Genomic DNA, 11,913 nt, shown 5'->3' on the forward strand with positions numbered 1-11,913 from the left:
GGAGCTCCCTCTGTAACCCCAGAAAGCAAATTACTAAGTACACTCTTTTATTTATAAAACGTCTAATTTTGGAACTGAGGCTGAACGTTGTTACATAATTTGGCGTTGTGAGGCTGAAAACGTTTACATGGTATAGTTTTTAATGACTGAAATCTTGCGGACGTGACTAGGAAACGTATCAAAGTGCTGCTTTGATGGTGTTGAAGTTTAAGATTTTGTAACGGTATAAATAAGAACTGCTCATTAACTGAGATGTGTGTCATGCAATAAGAAAACCATCGTTATGTTACACTAAATATGCCCTTAACTATGTATATGTCATAGGGCTACATGCTGTCCAATTTGGAAATAATTGCATGAATGAAAAAAATTATGAGGACAGCCAAAATTGGACGAGGCCATAGGCCAAGTTCAATTTGGCAGTCCGAAGGATTTGTTGAATCCGATTATTTCCAAATTGGACCAGCATGCAGTCCTGTTACCGATTAATTAAATAGCTAGTCAGTTGTAATTGGGCATTACTCAGCAAGCTATTATCGTTAAAGAAAGGCGAACTAAAAGATTTGAATCATTTTTTTTCCAAAATATTACCTGAACTCCAGAGGAATTCTTCGTTTGTTTCGCTTAAAGCACAAAAGGCATTTTTTCGCGTTCCGTAACCCTGCGCTCGCTTCAAGTTATTGCATAGGCGGCCCAAGCTCGCGTCTCTCTCCTCCGCCGAGGTTCGGTTATCGGTAAAGGCGGCGAAATACGAGGTACAAAAACCCTCAACTTGTCGCGCAACATTGTTTCGTTGCAAGTTTTTGCTGATGTTTCGCGTTTTTCACCTTGCATGATCAACTTCACCTGCAACAAAAACATTTGTTGCGGGTTGAAGAAATGCAGCGCGCTGATTAGTTGATTTGCTAGTACACGAGCACATTTGATGCGCGACAAGTTGTGAGCTTGATGAAAAACGAGCAACAACGCTAAAATTTGTTGCTCAGAGTAGACCCGCGCTCTACTTTTCGCAACAACTTTCTTCAACCCGCAACAAGTGTTTTTGTTGCGTGACAAGATGATCATGCAAGGTGAAAAAGGGGAACCATCGACCCAAACTTGCAACGAAACAAAGTTGACGCGCCAAGTTGAGGGTTTTTGTATCTCGCATTTAGCCGCCTTAAGGTGATCGGCTTTGATCGGTAAGGCGTCAGGATGTGTTCGCTATGCAAGATGAGTGCAGGCGCAAGAAACGAGATCGATTACCTCACTTTTTTTCGCCCGCGTGTACCTCGCTCAGCGGATTCACCTCCTTGACCGCGAAAAGACAAAACAAAATAAACAGTTGAGTTAACTTACTTTATTTCGTTCATTCCTTGATAACATTTGGCTTCCCTGCACCCTTTGTTTGTGAAACTCAAAAACAAAAAAATATTGTCTAGAACAGTGTTGTCGCTGAGGCGGCACTATCAGTCACGTCTCGCACGTAACGCGAGCTTGGGCCACCTATGGTTAATTACTTGAATTTGCAAATTCACGATCTCGCAAAATACTGTAGTTTCTGCCATAGTTTTTCAAATGACGGTCCAACCAGTACTGCATGACACCCAAACTTTCTGATTTGTATTCGTGACCGTCCTCTTTTCTAATTTCAGCGAAAAAAACGGCAAACTGAACTGCATCTTGCTCATGACGAGGGATATCTTCCAACTTTCTCGCTTCGTTACGCTGCGCCACTCTGAAAACATTCAGCCAAGTTCTTGTAATCTTGGAGGTAGTTTAGTTTTGGTTTTGCCTCGCATGTTGTCAAGCGAAAGATTGCAAAACTGTACAATTTGAACTGTACTGCCGTAACACACTTCCGTTGAATTACTCAACTAAATATATATAAAATCCCTAAAGCTTAAGACGACAGGGATACCTGTTTCTTATACAACCACCTTTTGCGCATGCGTTTTGTGTAATCTTATGACGTGTAGTGTTTCTTACCAGACGAGAAAAGGGGGTAAAAAGCGGTTAAAAAATAAATATTGTTTTTAAAAGTGTAAGAGCGTAAAGTCCGTGGTGTCAATAGGCCCGCAGCGCGTGCATAAATCGCGAAAATAACAGGTCTGTTGAAAGCGTGCTTGAATTTCAACAAATGAGCCCCAAAATCGGCAGAAATTTGTGATGCAAATGAGTAATAAGACAGCTGTTATTTCCAAAACGATGGAATTACCTGGTGATAAATAACCTCGTGTAGGAGAGTGAATTATTACTTTGCAGAAACAACGGTCTACCTCAAAGAGTTGGGAGATTGTGATCGTTGTGTTGAATTCGCAAAAAGTAACAAAAACAAAAACGAAAACCCGGTGTCTTGCCATAATTTTGACACAGATGTATCCTTTGTTTCGCGAGTTGTTAGTAAACACGCAAGGTACCTTGATCACGGCGACCGCCGAATTCGACGTCACTTTCGATTTTGCGATTTACTTGTGTGGCCTAAAGTGCAATAGAAAAATTGAACGTAGCAAAAATCTCCCAAAATGTCTTTCGCTGATGATAACTTTTATATTCGCGGTTCAAAACTTATGTTGTTTAATGTCGCTGGTGGCAAAATACTTTATTCTCGATCCATACTTCCTGAAAAGTTTCTCTTGCTCTTCCTAAAAACTGTGTATCAATATTTATTTACTTTTGCATCAGTGTTTGCTTTGCATAAGGCAGGCTAGCAAAATCTGTACCCTGCTTACTTCGCATTTTTGAGCGTTAAAATGGAAGTTTTAGTCTGACAGCAACTCGTATATTTTGAAGTCTCTCATCCAGATACTGACCCCACCGGGCAGGGGTTAACTTCAGTGAACTTTTGTCTTGGAAAGCTGTCAGAGGCTCAGAGCACACGTTTAAACTTGTGGCGAAGAAGAAGTTGCAAGGGAACTTAAAAATGATCAACATGTCAGCCTCGAAGCCAATGTTTCTCGATTCCCTGTTATTTTCTTCAATTTTTGGGTTTTAGTATTTTATTAGTAACCACATGTCTTCTCAGGGGCCTATTTACCTAACACATCGACAATGGCACTACAATGATATACGGTACTGACCAAAACAATATCGTGTACAACTTGAATCTCCTCGAAAACAAAACGCAGCTCAGTTGACAGTTATGGAATACTGAAAGCAGAAAGCGCTGTGTTACTCCACTACTACACGTCCGCAATGCGTGCCTATTTTTTAATTGTTATGGCGGAGCTATGATTAGTCTAGGGGTTAAGACCTCCACACACGAGGGAAGTAATTGTCGATAAATTTTAGTTGTTGATAACAAAAAGTTATCGACGACAAAACGTCGATTGTGAGAATCAAGTTATCTATTGCAAATAAAATAAAATCGAGCCACCGACAACCAAGATGTTTTCCTTTCTCAAAAGCAAAAGTACTTACGTTTTTGGTGGCAAACGCGGCCGTTTTGTTATCGACTACTCTCTTTCTCCCGTCTGTGAGCAGGTTATCGATTTCACAACGACGAAAAAGATTAAGTTTAAAGTCAGCATTCCTTCAATTAAGTTAGCTACAGGTCCAGTCACTTCAAGGTATTCTTTATTGTTAAAGCGTCACACTTTTTAGGGCTTAATAACATTGTCAATGATGTTGAGCATTGTAATTGTTAGTGAGTCTTTCAGATGACGAACTGACCATAGCCTTGCTCTGGAGTGACAAATTGGGAAAAAAACGCGGCCCAAAATTAACAATAAAGCACTCCAATCTGGATTTTTTCACATCAGTGCGCCAACGGAAAAATTATTTCTCCATTCGTTTATTCGAGTTCAACATTTATCATGCACTCACTTCAACACAATCGTGAGAATGCACGTTTTCATCAGTTGCATCTCTCAAAAATATATTTATTTACAAGAAAAGATTATTTATCAAGAGCTAGGAATCTAAAGGACAAATCTTAATTTCCATTTCTGTGACTGTCAATTTGTCGTGATTCCTCAGTTGAAGGGTTTGTGAGGTCAACGTAACAATTGCTTGCTCCATTGCAACAACCTAACGAGATGTCAAGTCTGTCTACTGTGAAGCCAAGAGCATGGGAACTTCAGAACTTTGTTTCCGAAACTCCTGAGGGTGGCTGTGGATCAAAATAAAGTAAATTAACTGGAGCTTAAGTGAAAACGAACAGATAAATCGCTGGACACGAAATTTTAAAGCACCTGTTCACTGGATGGTACAAGGATAGGTGCATCAAGAGCTCAACCTCGTTCCCGGGAACGAGGTTGATCTCTAGACCATTTCCGAGTTCATGTCTGCCCTCCAATTGAAAGCGAGTCTAAGTGTGAAGTCTTTTCTAATGAAAATTAGTTTTCATTCATATTTAAAGTAGAACTAATTACCACCACAAAAACTTTGCACTTTGACTCGCTTTGAAGGGAAGGTAGACATGAACTCGGAAATGACCCATTTATGTCCAAAAATGTACGCACTCTTTTGTTATCCACATGAGGTGTCGCTTCAAGTGTAAGTATTGGGCTACCTATTAAAGTGCAAGAGCTGGCACGGTTTTCTTTTGTGAGAATAATTGCAGCTGTTTAACTTTACAATTAAGAGGAACTAAGGAGTTGAAGGGGATCTGCCGTTATGACGTCGATGGTATGACGCTAGTGATGTTTAAGTTGGGAACAGAGCAGGAAGAACTTTGTAACGCCCATAAAAAATCGTCGTACATCTAATTACGCGCGCGTGCACATGCATTTGAGGACATATCAATAAAAAAGACCAGCTCAAAACGCACGGGCTTAAATAAGCGGTGAACACGAAAAATCTACGTTAGTGTATTGTGTACTCCGAGGCTCAGTGTGGAGCCAATTAAAAGCAACGATAGTTTTTCTCTAATACCGTATTTACTCTATTAAAGGGAGAGTTTCACGTCTCTGGGCATGGGCAAATTGTCAGTCTGTCCATTTAATTTCATTGTTATGAAACAATCAAAAGCACTGATGCAGGAAAGGGAAATAATGCCATAGAAGGGAATTACTTTTGGCAATCATTTCCCTTGCGTTGTGAACCTATTGTATGCGAATAGATAACTCGTGCGTTATGACAACTCGTGCGTAGAATAAAATGTTCGACCTGTAAAATAAATTTGAGGTGAAAACTAAATTTCATATTTCCTCAATGTTTTCTGTGTAACCGCAGTATCTTCCACCAAATTGAGCCTTAGTCTTTCAGGTATTTGCTTAATACTCTCTGTGATTAATGAATATTATCTGGTTCAGTAAGAAAACGTAGAATTTACAACTGCTAGCGACAAAGCTTGGACATGCGCAAAACCGTGAAACGGTCCGACGCCGCGGCGTTTATTAAATTTTGAGCTTCTTCGATGTGGCGTTTATGGCAAGGGCGGTGTTGATATTAACGAGGCAACGATTATTTCAAAATCATGTTTCTTAAATCACTGACATCAATTACCGTAAAGGTAGATCGTTTTTAAATATTACTCAAAGTTCCAGAGAGAGGCAGGGAAAATTCTTGGTCTTAACAAAGCAACTGCGCATTGTTAAAATTCTGAAGAAAGAGCTGCAAAGTATGGCCACTTCCGAAATTTAAACATCTTTATAAGAGAACATAATTTCCAAGGCTGGGTTTAGATTACCGAGTTGTAACGTAAACTTGTCTTAATTTTTCTTACAATCCTCGAATAAACGTCACATATTCTTCTGATTGGGTGCGGCGCTGATTCGAGGGCGGTGTTTATTGGTACTTTTCCTTCCATTTTTGGCGTTTATTCGAGTACATACGCTAATTATAAATTGCCCAAGTGATTCAAAAAACATCAGAAGAAGCTAACAACCACTTAACATAGCCCTACCAGAGCTGGTACACTTCTCTGAAAATCAATACTGTTGGATTAGTCGCTCTTCTATAGAGAAAGCCTTATCGTAGGTCTGTATCATCCAGCATCGCCACATCTTTTTAATCGCTACTTAGGACTCTCCAATCTTAGTCGTGCTTTTGCTCGCCTTGCCAAACAACAAGCTTATCATCCTCCTCTCGGCGCATTATGTCCTTAAACATCAGAGTTGCATTGGAATTTGAGCCGGGCTCATGACATAGATTGTAAAAGAGCGGGACACTTTGTCCATGCAGTATCTAGATAGACGACCCATCTCCACAGATGTTTTTGACCGTCAATGGGAGTAGCATCCGAACGGTGTTACGGTAGGTATGTTCGAATCCCACTTATGATGTTGCTAAGCAACCTGATACCTTACCATCTGCACTAAACTGAACGTACGGTAGTCAAGGACTTACCTCTCTTGCGTCAACGTGGGCCTTTGATGGTGGAGAATCAACAATCTCTACTTCTTCATTGTGACTTCCAGAGGATTTTCGAAGCTGAGTCGGTCGAGCTTTCCTGTGCAATAATACTGCATCCCAAAATCAATCAATCATCCATCAAATCAATTAAATCAATCAATCAGTCAAGTCAACTCAATCAATCAATCAATCAAACCAATCCAATTCTTCCATCCATCGGCATTCGTATCGATCGATCAATCAAACTGATCAAGCAAACAAAAATAAAATCAGGGGGGGGGGGGGGGTGGGGGGGCGGGGAATTCAAAGCTTGTACTTGGTTCTATACTGCGCAGTATAATTTTCCCCGAGATAATACTTCCTTTTCAAGGCCGTAATGGCTTTACGCCTCGCCAAAGGACAATATCATCCCCAGTCGAGACACATGATGTAAAGTGGTATAGCCAGCGTGATTATACCAGTGGATTAAGACCTTGATCTTTATGTGACTTGGGTCAGTGAAAAAGCAAAACACTACCTCATTCAATACTCTGATGTTCGAGCAAATTCTAGCTCAGCAGTCGGTAGATTCTTCATAGTATTCTGCGTGCGTGATCGATTTCTATGTACCACTGCTCGGTGTTTAGGTTTGGAAACTAAAGTTTATGTTTCATTTTGGCTTGTTGATCTCTATATCGAAATAAGCTCCTCTTCCATTGACAAATAATCATGAATCATGCAAAACGCCTCTGTCCAATAATCAACGATTTTAGCATGATGTGATTAGACTCGCTATGCTGGCTATTTGGCGAATAGAACATGGAAAAATTGTGCCAAAAATATCATCAACTGTTAAAATGGAAGAATACATAAGTTTATCCCATGGATATGATTTGGAATTTGGGCGTATGAGATGGGAAAAAATCCCAAATAAACATATTCCAAAAAGTGTGAATCCGACTTATAATTGTTTTAAATCTCAATCCAGGCAAGGCATTGGGTTCACTGGAAACTCACGCGGTGTTTCTTATCTTAATATTTCTCAACATACGGTATCGCTTGAGCTATGATTAGTTTATTTAGAGGGCCGTATTCCACAAGCACAGGCAATAAATTTGACAATTTGACCTGCGTATTTTCTCGGTGAAACTATTTAAATCTTACAAGAAATATTTCAAAAAGCCATGAGATTTATTCGTTTTTAAAGGTTGTTGATCGCTTCGCTGCCGAGCCCTTTTGGGGGGGGGGGGACATGGGACCAACGGAAAAAAAAAAAAAAAAAAAACACAGTCCGTAACTTATAGTACGGAACTCGAACTCGGTTAGTACGAGATGTCGGATTTGGGGGTCAGCGACTGAGAACGCCAAAAAACGCAATATCGAGTGGCCGTAAATTTTATACAGAGAAATAATCAGTACTCAAGAATTTAAAACACTAGGCATGTCCTGGTTTGTGTGACTCTTACCACTGCAATGGTAAGCTAGTAAGATCAGTTGCCGACGTACACCAAATCTGGCAATTCCATAGTGCTATGTATGTAGCTCAGTTTCGCCGGATGAAGCCAGATGGTTTTGCGAGGGTGCGGTTCGTAAACCTTAGCCTGAACGTTTTTAATCTTGAAATTGAACAAGGATAAGAAAGAACTAGAAAGAAACTTTTAATGTGCAGTTACAAATGGACAAGAATGGAATCAGTACCACAAACGATATCAGGATGGTACTAAAACAAGAGAAATTAGGGAAGACAGAAAGGGACGTCGCCCAGGTCTAGCCGTTGGGATTATGCTGTATTTCAGTTTCAGTTATTTTTAGATGTCGAGAACAACGGAGAAAAAAGCATAAGCTCAGGAGACGTCAAAATGGCGTATCACATGTGACACCACGGTTTGCTTGACACTAACGAGGTTTCATAAAGCAAGGAAATTGCCGGTATATATCTTGTACCCAAACCCGATTGTGGGAGATAAATTGTACAAATCCTTTGTGCAATCTAATGCTCGTTGGGTAAACGGGTAAAAACCCTAAAGGTCCCTATTTTTACCACAAGGGTAGCACGTGACACAACCTCGTTTGCCAGGGCTTGCCTCCGCCGAGGAGGAGGGTTAGGGCCTGGAACTGAATGGTAGCACGCGACAGTCACACTACGAGATACAACTGGCACTCCGTCTTCTGCCTCACGTTTTATTTAACCCAAAATACAATCATAGTATAAATCCGGCGAATGGAATTACCGAAGCTTCCAAAGGATTGTGTGTTAGGACATTACGTTGAGGGAGACTGGTTTGAAAATAACCCGTGCAAATCTTCAAAGGACTGGGGGTGGTATGGTTTCTTGTTTGAGTGGTATAGGACGACAAGTCACGTGACAAGAGCCTCTGCCCAGTATGACATATTCATAAAACATGGCGGACGACAGTGATGAGGCCACTGTCTATGGTCTCGTATACTTCTTCGAGTAGGACCCCGTTATTGACTCCAGTTGACCATGCTCAGACTCGATCGCGTTCATTCCACACGTATCGACCCTAAACTGACCGTATGAACGAACTATAGTTTCGGACTTGCGAACCCATATCCGAATCCATCGACGTCTGCAGACTGTGTGTGTGAAGGTACAACGGGTCTATAAGGAAAGAAAACCGGACCATACGGCGGAACCATTTTATATTATGGACACACGGTCAGGGTCAGGGCAGTGGAGTCCATGCATGCTTCCCATTGTCGGGTACTCATCCCATCTTCTTGTCTCGGCTTCCATGGATCCAGTCCTGTCACCATCCCATACTCCACTCAAACAATGATCAATTCCGTTTGGCTTTTTTTTTTTTTCGTAACTTAGATCACCTTTCGTTCACCAAAAAGTGGTCCCAATAGTTTGCCCGAGACCGTTCTCAGTTAGGATAATAAAGAATGTCCTGAATGCCTCTTAAGGTCATTTCTTCATGGCACGGACGTCATCATAGTTTTCCGCCGGGGACTTAATCACTATAAAAACTAATAGAGACGCTCTTCCGTGTTTCTTTTGGGTGAGTGGCAGCTTTCGTCAAAATTATTGAGTCATATATTTGAGGAAAGCATAATTGAAGTGCCAGTCCATCTTTGATGAGCATCTCAGAAAGTTTGGTCTTTGACATATGTCTCTCAGAAAGGACAGAGTTCAGACCAAGGGTAATTGCAAGTCCATCTGAACGGTACTACTGATGGGACAAACGGGCTTGGACATAACCTATAAGGAGGCAGTGACATATCATGTCATGGGCAAGTTAGGTCAACTAGTTCTAGATAGAATCCAAACATAATTACTTTAATGTGAGAACAAAAACCGTTTTGAAATAATTGAAAGACTGGGAAACAGTATCAGCGCATTGGTCCCATCATAGCCCCAATGTCAGCAATTCGCCCCCTGGACATTTAGCCACAGAACAAGTCGCCTACTCCATTTAACTTGTACTCAGTAGCCGCATGATCTAAAATCATGTCGCTATAGGGCCTAAAAATTAAGTGAGCAGCTTTGTCACTTAGAATTAATTCATATCTGGGATAAGGGGCTGAATAAAACGGAGATAAATTGTCCAGGGAGCGAATTGCCTCTGTGTAAATTAGCACACCTTTGATAGTCGGTCAGTATAAAATGCAGACTGCAGACTGGGTCTAAAATGCAGGACTAAGGCCTATGGTTCCTAGGCCTGGGCCGAGGCCCTATTTCGTACCGTAGTCTGCAATTTAGACCCAGTCTACAGTTCGTGCATTTTAAAACTGATTTCTCGCTTTAGATAGTCTTTCACTTGTCTGTCACGAGCAAGGATGCAACAATAGCCCCAGGAATGAAAACCAGAAGTCGCCTAACCCATCTGTGAAATTCTTTTAATCCCTTATGCTATTGAGAATAGAAAGCAGTAGTGAATCAAGTTGCTGCCTATCCCTCACAAACAAAAAATAAATCGAGGGAAATTCGCTTATTTCTAGATTCATGCTCATTATGATTTTGACCCGCGCACCGGGGGGCTTCAGCGGGTTTGACCACTGGTCGTGAGTTTCGGACTATCGACCAACAATCGAGTCTTTAAATCATACTGAGCAGAAAAGTGTTGCCTTTGTAATCACAATTCTGCAATGGTTAACGCTCTAGTCTTCTCGGATAAGGAAGATAAAGCTGTGGGACCCCGTCTTACCACGGGCCGCGGTGTGGATCATGATCGGATTCGAGTGGTCCGGGTTCGGCACCTGGGACATTGCCTGGGACATTGTTGTTGTTTCTTGGGCAAGACACTTTACCTCTAACGGTGCCTCTCTCCCCCAGGTGTGTAAATGGGTACGGCGGAAAATGTGGGGGTAATCCTGCGATGGACTAGCATTCCATCCCGGGGGGAGTAGAAATACTCCTAGTCGCTCATTGCTACAAAAACCGGGATAAATCTCCGGCGTAACGGGCCACATTGGCTCGTAAGCAAGACTTTACCTGTAATCCATCTCAAACTTATAAACGGGAGCACATTACCCGGAGCTTCCGTACGTATTGTACCCTTAAGTCAATCCTGTCTTTTATTTTTAGAACTGCTATATTTTGAACTTACCTTCCGTGTTTCAGCCGCGGGCGTGACATATGTGACGCAATCAGTGGATGACCAAGGCTTATGCTTGGCTATTGTGAAAAAACACCCACGAAAACTTCCCAGGGAGTTGCTACTATAAAAAATAAAAAGTAATACGGGCGGGACGGGGTTAGTTGAATCAGAGGGTTAATATGGAAGACGGAGGCTCCGGTAATAAGCCTCCTGTGATAACCCCATGGGACGTAAGATAACCTACACAGGTGTCTATAAAATTGTACCATTAGCTGTATGTTATTTGGTCAGAAATTAAGGAATAAAAGAGAAAAAATTTACACAGGATCTTTTTAGCAAGATTATGTTGACAATTTCAGCATAAAACGTAGATCTTATCTCTTCAAATGATGCCATCAACAACCAGCAAACCACAAAACTCTGAAGGGACGAAATAAAAAACCTCTCGACGCTAAGTGCTGATACGATTGTCCCGGATGGCCTAATTCGAATCGGTTTATCGAAAAGTAAATAGACCTATTGATGTTGAAAAAGGAGAAAGGAACTTTATTATGTAAGTGTCTAGTTTTCTAGCGCTGGGATACTGATTGGAAAACTGGCCGTGTTTCACGACAGCCGTTGTCTCGCTAACATTACTGATTCAGACTCGAAAGAAACTTAAAAATGATTACCTGTTTTCACGGTAAGATTAAAGTGCCAATAACCCCAAAATATTTTTCGCTAAAATGCGTCTTTGCACCTGCTTCGAAACGCATTGCGGCCATTTTTTCATTTTTCTAACAAATCCTGCCATTTTATAGGCTTCGAAAGTTGCGGCAATCCAGGGCATTTCTTTTCTTCACGCCGAGTCAGAAGGAGAGTGGGTCTATTCCTGTTTTTACGTCACAATCCTACTTTGAATGCATTTACAAAAGAGTTAAAATACAATGTAAATCATTTGTGACGTAAATAAAAACAGGAATAGACCCACCTCCCCTTCTAAATCGGTCGTTGAACAAAAGCTGCTTGGATTTTCGGCGACTTTCGAAAGCCTCTGAAACTTGGAAGGATAAAAGGAGTTGTTAGAAAAAGGAAAAAATAGCCGCGATGCGTT

The sequence above is a fragment of the Montipora capricornis genome, chromosome 2, assembly GCF_036669925.1.
Source record: "Montipora capricornis isolate CH-2021 chromosome 2, ASM3666992v2, whole genome shotgun sequence".
Classification (NCBI taxonomy): domain Eukaryota; kingdom Metazoa; phylum Cnidaria; class Anthozoa; order Scleractinia; family Acroporidae; genus Montipora; species Montipora capricornis.